Source organism: Podarcis filfolensis (assembly GCF_964270895.1).
Source record: "Podarcis filfolensis genome assembly, chromosome: 3".
Taxonomy (NCBI): domain Eukaryota; kingdom Metazoa; phylum Chordata; class Lepidosauria; order Squamata; family Lacertidae; genus Podarcis; species Podarcis filfolensis.
In genome coordinates this window covers 64,352,508-64,362,650 of record NC_139606.1, presented here as the reverse complement: position 1 = coordinate 64,362,650, position 10,143 = coordinate 64,352,508, and the positions used below count along the sequence as shown (strand labels likewise).

At 39.5% G+C, this 10,143-nt stretch overlaps 1 long non-coding RNA gene across 2 annotated transcripts; it reads right to left on the bottom strand.

Moving 5' to 3' along the window:
* Positions 1-4,176: 4,176 nt before the first annotated feature.
* On the bottom strand, positions 4,177-7,232 carry LOC310759291. 2 transcript variants are annotated; one of them, XR_014546300.1, is made up of 3 exons: positions 7,036-7,232; positions 5,497-5,683; positions 4,177-4,476 (listed from the first exon to the last, which is right to left on the bottom strand). It is a non-coding gene; the product is annotated as an uncharacterized lncRNA (long non-coding RNA). The 2 variants fall into 2 exon arrangements; XR_014546301.1 differs by having other exon boundaries at positions 4,177-4,473.
* Positions 7,233-10,143: the final 2,911 nt, after the last annotated feature.

Here is a 10,143-nt window from a genome sequence, read left to right as displayed (position 1 = left end):
ATGTGGCTTATGACAGCTTTTGTCTCAGGAACTGAGGCTGGATCAACTCTTCCTTTAATTTTGGACTGACAGAGAAAAGAGAACAACACAGAGGATGGTATTCAACTGAATTTTACTCAGAGTAGACCTGTTGAAATTAAAGGACTTAATTTAGCCATGGTCATTTCATTGGGTCTACTCTGAGTAAAATCTCATTGAACACCACCCATTCTTTGCTGCAGAAGTTTATTTGTATGATCCAAGACCATTAGCAAGACTCTGCACATGGTACAAAACTACTAATGAAACTTCAAGGATTATTTTTATCTGCCCTCCTCTTTTCTTATTACTGCAGCACATTTTACTCATTTATTGTTCATTATAGACAATGAAATCCTTTATTGCTAGTGTCACTGAGCTATAGAGAAATATCATGTATTAGTTTTCTCTATGCTCCAAGAATATATTTTGATAGCTTAATCAGAGAGAAAAGAAATCTATGAGTTCAGAGCACCACTTATGTTCACAATTTTTTAAAAAAACAAATCTTGGTGTTTCTTTTGCTAGCAGCATCCACAATATTAGAAGAGGTCTCTGCAAATAATGTTAACCATGGCCTTTATTTTATTCTTTTTATTCAAAGAAGCATGAATAATAAATGACATAGTCATGGATTTCCTGCCACTCAGAAAGTTAATGCTGTTGGGTCAGTTCAGGTAGCAGAAGGCAAAGGGGCTAACTACATATTTTGCACAAATGCATTGTTAGAGAGGTACCATAGATCAGTCTTTCCCAACCTAGTGGCCTCCAGAAGTTTTGGACTAGAACTCTCATCTATAAATACCTTTCCCTGTTCTGGTAGCTTTCTACTTGGAATACTGCAATCGGGTTGCCTTTCAAGGCCATTTGGAAGGTTCAGTCAGTGCAGTATGCGGCACTGCCACAGTCCCCTTTCCATCCATCACACCAGTCTTAAAAGTGCTTCATTGGTTACCTTAATTCTACCTTAGATCAATCACCCGAGAAATTCATTGGCCTGGAAGCAAAGGAAGGTCTTGATGTGGTGCCCAAAACATGGCGATGTCAACACTAGGCAGACTTCCCTAGGGAGAGCATTCCACAATTGAGGGAGCACTACAAAGGTTTTCTCTTGTGGCCACTCTCTGCATCTCTACCACAAGGGTCACTTGGAGGTGGGCCTTCAAAAATATGAGAGGGTTCGTACTGGGAGACATATTAGGGTTCCAAGCTTTATAAAGTTTTACAGGTCTAAACCAGCATTTTGAATTCATTTGGTGATGAGTTCCAGAGCTGTGGGGCCACCACGGAACAGGTCTTTTGCAGATACTTGTACTCGAAGTTTAGTTATGGGTAAATGGCTTTCTTCATAGTATGTCAGAGAAGAACACTTTAAACACCAGAGCTGTAAATTTTCTCTGTGTACATCCATTGGGTTGACCACAAATGGAACTTGGCTCCCTGAGAATCTTAGCTTTCAGTTTCTTAAAATAAATATGAGTTTCTAGCTCTCATGATATGGGAAAAAATCCCAGAAGGAAGGTCTGCTGAAATTTGAAATGAGTTTAGCAGAGCAACTCTTTTAAAAGTGCTTAGGAGTAGAGTATGGCTGCTTTGGCTCTCTGCATGACCCTCTTTCCCTTCATTTCTCAAGTATTTTTTAAATCATTGTGGAAAACTTTCTGGGAAATAAATTAATTAGGTAAGACATTAACATGAATGTAAAAGTGTGCATTTTGCTCTGCTTGCTGATATTCTGCTTCTTCTCACAAGATCTGAGTTTCTTTCTTCAGCAGAAACCCTTTTTTTATTTTGGCACAGAGCACACACAGCCCTTTATATGCTGAGTTGTAACATTACTGCTGCCATTTTATTGCTCAGTTGCCCTTTCAGGTTATGAACTAAACAAAACAGGAAAAGGTCTAATTAAAACTATTACAGTTTACATTGTCCTCCCAACTTGGAGGGGGGGGGGGAGAGAGAAAACTCTAGCTCAAAAAGCCAGTTAAGGTTATTCAAGTGCATCAGCCCTCATCAAAACAATTAAGAGACAGGAAATCAATAGTTAAGTCCTAAGCCTGCTTACCTCCATGATAATGTCTTTACTAAATTACTTCAGCCACATTCATTATACAGGCCTGCAAATGTGTTTCATTTCCTCAGTGGTCCATAGGAGCAAGGTTAAGTTTTTTCATTGGCTTTGATGATCCTTGTGTGGCCGTTGTGATAATACTGGACATTTGGGGGGCTGAGTCACAGCACATTTAAAACCTACAGGAGTCTTCCCATTAACTTTGATTGTTTTTATGGCCAATTCATGAACATATGAAAAGAAATGCCAAGGAAGGTGACTGCGAAGGGTATTTCCACACAGCCAAAATAGACTGGATTAAGTCAACATGAAGTCATATTTTATCCCATGAGTGTATTTGCTATGCCATAGCAAATATGACAAGTTAGCAATCAACTAGGAGACGGGTGTGCTATTGCCTCATATTTCCAGGGCCTGTCATCAATAGCCATACAGTTGGCAGCAGACTTAAGGCGGGGGGGGGGGGGGAAGGGGAGCGCTTCATTACACAGTGGAGTGGTTCTCACTTCTAGACTTCTCTACACAATCATACACAACAGTGTGGAGAGATGTCAGTGTGAACCGAACTGGCAAACCATGTGTGTGATTGCAGCTGCACTTTTCTCAACAACTTCAACCATGGAAATGGCTGTTGTGCTTGGACCACACACTGCACAATTGTTTAGAGAAATTTAGCAGTGTCAATGAATACAGAATCCGTTGCCTTAGAATACTGGGGAAACTGCCACCATCAATTTTGAAGTGCTAGATAATAAATACTCACAGGATAGTTAGGTCTACAGGAGAGATTCAGTTCATTTGAAGGTGAATCCGCAATTCGTGAAACAATGCACAAACTCAAAGGCAACCGTCCTTGAAAATTCACTTTTCTCTAAATATTGCAGTACGGTTCTGCAGCCAAACAAATGAGTAAAAAATGTGAGTATTAGGGGAAAGTGTGCACTAAATGCATATGTTTGGGAAAATAGCATACAAGAAAATATGTTATATTAGGGAAATTTGCATACTAAAATGTGTATATTAGGAAAAATTCACACTAAAATGCTTGGGGAAATCCTTTACTTTTCCCCCTTGAAAACCGATGCAGAAATGTGAAGTGAATTTACAATTAGAAAAGTGAGAAACTGAAAGAAACTGAAATTGGCAGATTCCTCCATTCCTACTGGTGGCCTACAAGACCTTTCACTATAATGGCATGTTCAAAGGCACTAAACCTCTGGCTGCTTTCATGTGAAGGTTGATTTCCACAGTGATGACTGCTTGGGAACTTGCCAGGCTAGAAGAACCATTTTTCTGTCTGTTTCAATTTTCATCCAAACCAGAATTTGTCAATGTTATTTCACTTACATTTTCACCTCTACTTGCTGTAGGTCATGGAACAAAATCTGCTCTGAACAAGACTTGAACTACTTCCACTATAATGCTAGTAGATACGTGTGTATACTCAGAGAAGTATTTCAGTTTGTAATGTGGATGTGTGCAGTACCTTAGTTATCCCCATTTTCACATTCAGTTTTCCAGCTGGAAGATGGGTAGATAAATATGCAAATAGTTGTTTAGGACCCACGCATTGCATAGTTGCGAATGTACTTATTTTAAGAAAATACAGTAATTATGGACTTGGACCAATCTGGGACAAGGTTTTGGTGCATGGAAACAGAGCGACAGAAGTGTAGGAATGTGAGGGAAATGAATTTACATAATTCCACAACCTCCATCAATTCAGGGACATTTTACCCTAAATATTCCCACTCAGTATTTGTCCAAAACAATCAGGCACAGTTTCAATGCCACTTACCATTTTTATTATTTAACTCTTAGCCAAAATTGGGATGATAACTGCCACCACTTTAGAGTCATCTAAGAATGTGCAGCACAAACTTGTGGGTTAAGAGCAGTGGGGGTGCTGGACAAATCAATGTGAATATTATAATCTAGGGGTCTGAATATTTAACTTTTTAGATCTGGTAGGTTGAGAGAAAACAATAAATCTTTTAGAAAATTAGTTATCAGTTTATTTTTTAGTTTATTTTTTAAATTTGCCTGCTTATTTTGATTTTGATTTATTCAAAAGAACAAGCCCCCATCATGCTTCACTTTGTGTGTTTATCATACATTTGGCTCACCTCTTTCATGGAGGATAAGGCCATCCATGACTCCTACTTATGATAGCTCTCGATTTCTTTCATTATTGGAGAGAGTCGGCCTCTGAATATCAGTGGCTGAGGAACCTGAGCACTCATATCCTGCTTGCAAGCTTCCCTTAGGTATCCTGGTGGCCATTGCAGGAACCCAATTCTGCACTAGATGGTCCTTTAGTCTGATCCAGAAGCCCTCTTCTATTTACATTCTCCTGCCTTGGCTGCTTAACATCAAATGTTGACCTGCTAGGAGACAAAATTTGTTGTAATACATTGATTCTCTCTTACGTTTTTGTTGAGTTAGAATTCCAACACTGACAACTTGTTTTAAGGGGGCGGGGCATCTTCTGCATTTTTCCTGATTATGTACAGTAGTTCCTGTGGGTATATATTCAGAATCACCCAAGATTTGCTGCCTCCTTGACACTACTACTATTGACACTCCTATTGTCCATGCTCAGATGAACTTCTACATTGCTGCTTTTTGCAAATCAGTGTTATCATCCTTGGTGACTCCATAAACTTGTTCAAAGCTTACCCTACTTTGTTACTCTATTAATAGCTCAGAGTACTTTCACTGGCATCAACTTTTTGATGTTTATTCCCTAATCAGTAGTTTGACTTCCTGAAGCACCATCCTTTGACCCTTAGAGCCAAAGCCTATCTGTTTTTGCCATCTGTTCACTTTTGAGCTGCATTTCATCTCGCTTGGATCTTTTCCTTCTACATGAGGGGATGACAAGCACAACACCTGGACCCCTAAATCTTTCACTGTTGTAGATAAATCTTAGTAATCTTCTTCAACCTGACATTCAACAAGAATCAACAAAAAATGGAAAAGGCATTTTTTTCCATTTTGTTTTTCCAGTGACATGATCACAAGAAAATACCCCCCCACCAACTTCATATTTGCCAAGACGAAAGCCATTAACAATGAGCAATAAAGAACTCTGAGGGGGAAATATATATCTGGTTTTCTTGTTATATGTTTTCTTGTTCTTGTTACATGATTAAATAATATTATTTTTCATTGAATATGTAATGGTTTTTAATATTCTTTATATATGAAAATATTCAACATTCAATGTTTTTATATATGCAATTGTTTTTTTATATAATAATAAATATTTCTATGAATGTTTAACTGAAAAACAGTTCTCACAGTTTATAAGGTAAGCTACTATACTAGAGGAAGCCCTTAAAAATGAGCAGTTGGCAGCAAGGAGATGTGTTTGTATACCATAATGGGCACACTGGAACACCTACCTGTGAATAAAATTTTAATGAGGTAAGTTATCCAATGTGCCAGATGTCGTTGACCACAAATGAGTATTTTCTGTCTCATACTAAAATGGATGTTTTCTCTCAAGGCAATACAAGGAGTCTCAAGTCACAATTTTAATACCAGTACTTATTCTCTTTGGAATGCAGACACTCAGTTTTTTATACCTTTCTGAAAAAGCAAATGGAGATAGTTTATTGCAAGGTTTAGTATGAGTAAAACACACACACACACACACACACACATACACTTAAAAAAGCTTCATTGTTTTAAAATAGTGGCAATTTAATATTTTGTGCTGCTTCCAGCTTTTTAAGCTTACTTTAAACTTTTAAACTGTTCAAATATCGACTCTTGCATAAGTAATTATGTATCAGGCCTTGCTGTGAAATAATTAGTGTTCCTTTAATCTATATATGACACATTTGTGATTCCCTAGGTCTACCAGGGCAATCGGAACACCTACTATCTATTTATCGTTACCTCTTAAAACAAATCCAGTTTGGGAGCCAAAGTGGTCCACCCAAAATTAAGAGAGCAAGTAGTTTCTGCCTATGTATTGGGGGGTAGGGGTTCAAAGGTTTGCAGAAGTTGCAAATTAAAATAATTTTTCTTCCCCCAAACTCCCAAAGCAGTCTGACCAAAAACGTAAGAGCCCTGCTGAAACAGACCAAAGGCTATCGTGTCCAGCAACTGCTAGGAAATGCTTTTAGGGTACAGTCTTATGGTCAATGGAAGATTGTCCCAGAGCCATAGGATTTTGCAGAACTCCGTCCTCATTGGTGGAGGAGATCTACCCTTGGAGGCTGCATGGAAAGAACTGCTGCCATTGTTCCTTCACAGTGGCTGCTTCCCAGGGGAGGCAGGGTGGGGTGGTGATATTGCAGAGGCAGATCATGAATGGCTTTAGATCCAGTGAGTCCAATTTTGCTGTTCCCCTGAATCAGGGTAGAAAGTACATTGGCCCAGGGGCTTGCCTACTTATTTCCCTTCCTGTTAGGACCAATGTGAAGGAATTGTGGGGGGTGGGGAGACACGGACGGAAGGAAAATACACCCCCCTACAGCACATTCTGCCTTACAAGTATAAGTTTAGCAAAGCTTTGGATTTGAGATTTCATCTGCCTTCAAGTTGTCCCCCCCCCATCTAGTAATGGTCTGTTGCTGAGACCATGGCAAGTGGGCATTTTATGGCACGCTAGCCCACAAATATTTTGTCTGGAGTATGTACATGGAGGCTGATCAGTGATAATCCTGTGCAAAATATTCCCTTTCCATTGCAAATCTGCCTGCCAAAGCTTCAGCAGAAACCTGTTGCATGAAACCAGCCTTTTAGCACTATACTGCAAGAAACTTATAATATGGTGTGTTATTCAATTTGATTTAAAGCCTTCTACCTTAAACCCTTGCAACAAACACACAGCTCTCCTAATTCTTCTTCTTGTTTTTTATTATTATTAAAAACACTTTAAACAATTTCAGCCATGAAAACATTAGATTGGAGAAGTTGGTTGAGAGTCTAACCTTTATTTCCGTGAGTTCCAAGCATTCTGGAGATGATCCCTGGGTAAATGCCATTCTGATTCTATTAAGGTTAAATTTCAAACAGACAGCAAAGGGCAAGACGAGAGCGGAAAGTAATTACAGAGAACAGTGCACATCTGCCTCCCAATGCCTGTTCAAAGTCACCAGCACCAGCACCAAATGGGTTGAAGCTGTGCTGAAGTCCATGAGTGTCGGATCCTGTTAAACAACAATATAAGCCAGCTTTGAAAATGAAGAGCTGGGAGCACGGGAACATTAGAGTTCACATGTTAAAGAAAGAGTATTATTCTCTTCTTTGAAAAATAGATATTGTTAATTATATTATGGGTGCCTATATATTTTCAGAATCCAGACATGTATCATTTCAAATTGCTAGAAAGGTAACGAATGAAGATCATTTTCATGCTTTGGAGAAACTCAAAATTGCAAGAGAGGGAATTAGTAGTAGTAGAAGTAGTAGTAGTAGTAGCAGTAGTACTATTAGTATTATCCATACAATGTCATGACAATGTCATGTGTTTGACAGGTGGTTTCCCTGCCCAGCCATCAAAGTTGGTCCATGGAGTGTGGTTAGATAAAGAGCTGGTCCCCAGAGCCAAAAATTTACCACACACTTGCTTTACAGGAATATAATTTGTAAATATGACTGTTATGAAAATTATAAAGTCTAAGATATAAAATAAATGTTCATAAATGTACCAGGCAAACAAGTACATAAATATATAAAGCACAGGTCTGAAACAGTACAGGAAAATAATCCTGAAGCCATTTTGACTCCCAAATTGACCTCAAATATTTCTCTGCAAGGAGGAAGGAAATGGGAAAACCTCCCCATTGTCTCTTTGCTCACAAATCCTGTCTTAAGGGCGTATCTGTGTATGAATAGGGTGAGCCTGTGACCTGGATTCAGGAACTGAGTATTTACCATCACAAACAAACAGCCAGACTGCTCAGGTAATGAAATCAGTGACCATATCAGGTACCCTGGCAAACAGGATTTCTGCTGTAGACCGCCTCGTCTGCTGTTGACCGCCTCGTCTGCTGTTGACCGCCTCCTTCTGTGATGTATGTATGATGTTTCAGGGAGGGGGTTCCCCATAATACACAACTGGGGGAGAAATGCTGTTGTCCAACAACATCTTAAGGACCCCAGCTTCTCCATCCCTGTAGATGGACAGCAACCCTCCCAGGAAGCAAGTTGTCAACTCTGTTTCTTCACCACGGAACATTTTGCAATCTATGTTAAATAGAAGATGCCTTCCTTCTCACTTTGTTCTTCTCCCTTAATCTCCTCAGGCTCACAATTATACCATGCAGGGTGCTTAAAAACAAAACAAAAACCCAACACGTACATTTTATTGTTCAGACAGAACAGGTGCCTGACTATTACTGCCCTGTGTCTGTCACCTCCTGTTTAACCAGCAGGGGAAACAGTAAAACAGTAAAGGGCCGCGCTCTACAAAAAACAAGAAAGAACCTAATGGAACAAGGGGAAAGAGGTCTATTTGGAAATACCTGGTTAGCATAAAGGCACAATCAGAATGAACCCTGGCAATAAAATGCCACGAAAACGCTTCCCAATAAATCTTAATGAGAGATTTCCCAGGTGGTTTGCAGTCAGATTGCTGATTGTTACTTAATTAGTACAGGTGCTGTCTGCGCAGGAAAGCTGTAGAGGACAAAAGGCTGCCAAGCAGACAACAAACTCAAAGGCAGGCAGCTCCAAATTGGAAACAAAATACGCTTGGCTGCGTGATAGGCTGCTGGAGAGAACCTAGCTGGTGGTGAAAAGAAGCAGTTGGAAATTTTGATATAAAAAGAAAAGCTTAAACCATTTTAGAAGCACTTTTTACCAGCTCTGATTGGTGTGAGAGCTATGACCGGGAACTTGGCCACAGTAGTTCAGGCAATGGTGTGGCTTCTCTTACTATTTGTATATCGTTCCCTTAACAGTTTGTGATCAGATTACTTGAGAAATAGCCTTACCCCATCTATGCCCACTCAATCACTTTGATTTAAGGAGCAGGCACTGCTACAGATGCTGCATAATACTCGTTCTACATTTGTAAGGAATTGATATTTATTATGGCAGCATCCACACTTTCGAACTTCCTGCCTATTGACATCAGGCAAGTATCTTCACTGTACTCTTTTACCTCTTGCTTAAAACATTTTTGTTTAGGCAAGCCTATCCAAACATGTAGAATGCTGGCATGTGTTTCAATCTGGTTTTTAGCTTATTGTTGATTTTTCGAATGTTTAAAACTGTTAAAACTGATCATTTTTAAAATTCTTTTTGTTTTTTAAAGTCCTTTTTGAGGTTTTATTCTAAGTGGTATATAAAACTTGTAACATTAATTCATTAGTTAATCATCTTTTCACAGATGCTATCAACAGCATAGTTTGTCAATCGAGGCATAATTCTCCTTACACCCAACACCATTGGCTCACTAGGTTCTCTAACCCAGCTGAGCTGTGCTTTATTTATGGCAGAAAATAGAGGTGGTCCGTGAAATACACAAGCCCTCATTTCTGCAACCCTCCAGTTTTAACCAAATTACGTCTCACCTATGACCTTCCCTAATTAGCATCTAAGGAGGCAATCAGATTAATCTGGCAGCAGTCAGATTGCTGGCTGGAGTTCCCTTTAGAACCCACATAACCTGTTTTTAAAAAAACAGCACCGGATGCCAGTTCAAAATGCTCACGTAAGTGTTTGAAGCCCTTGATGACTCAGGTCCCAAATATATGAAATAAAACATCCTTCGCTACAGGCCCTTTTGAACACTAAGATCAACAGAGGTTGGGAGGGGGCTCTTGGTAGTTCTGCCATCCTTAAAAGCTCACGGCAGTGGTAGCCCAGGACATGACATTCTTTGTGATAGTCTCGTAAGTTGTGGAGCTTGGTCCCCACAGAGGTGCATCTGACACCTTCATATACAGCAGAGACTGATTAAGATGTTCCACTTTGCCCTGGCCTTTGATACCCAAGGTGTCTATTTTAGGACACGCCCTACCACTGTCTATGCTGGCTCTCATAATTTTTAATCACGCAGCCTTCAAATCATTTTCAACAATAACATCATA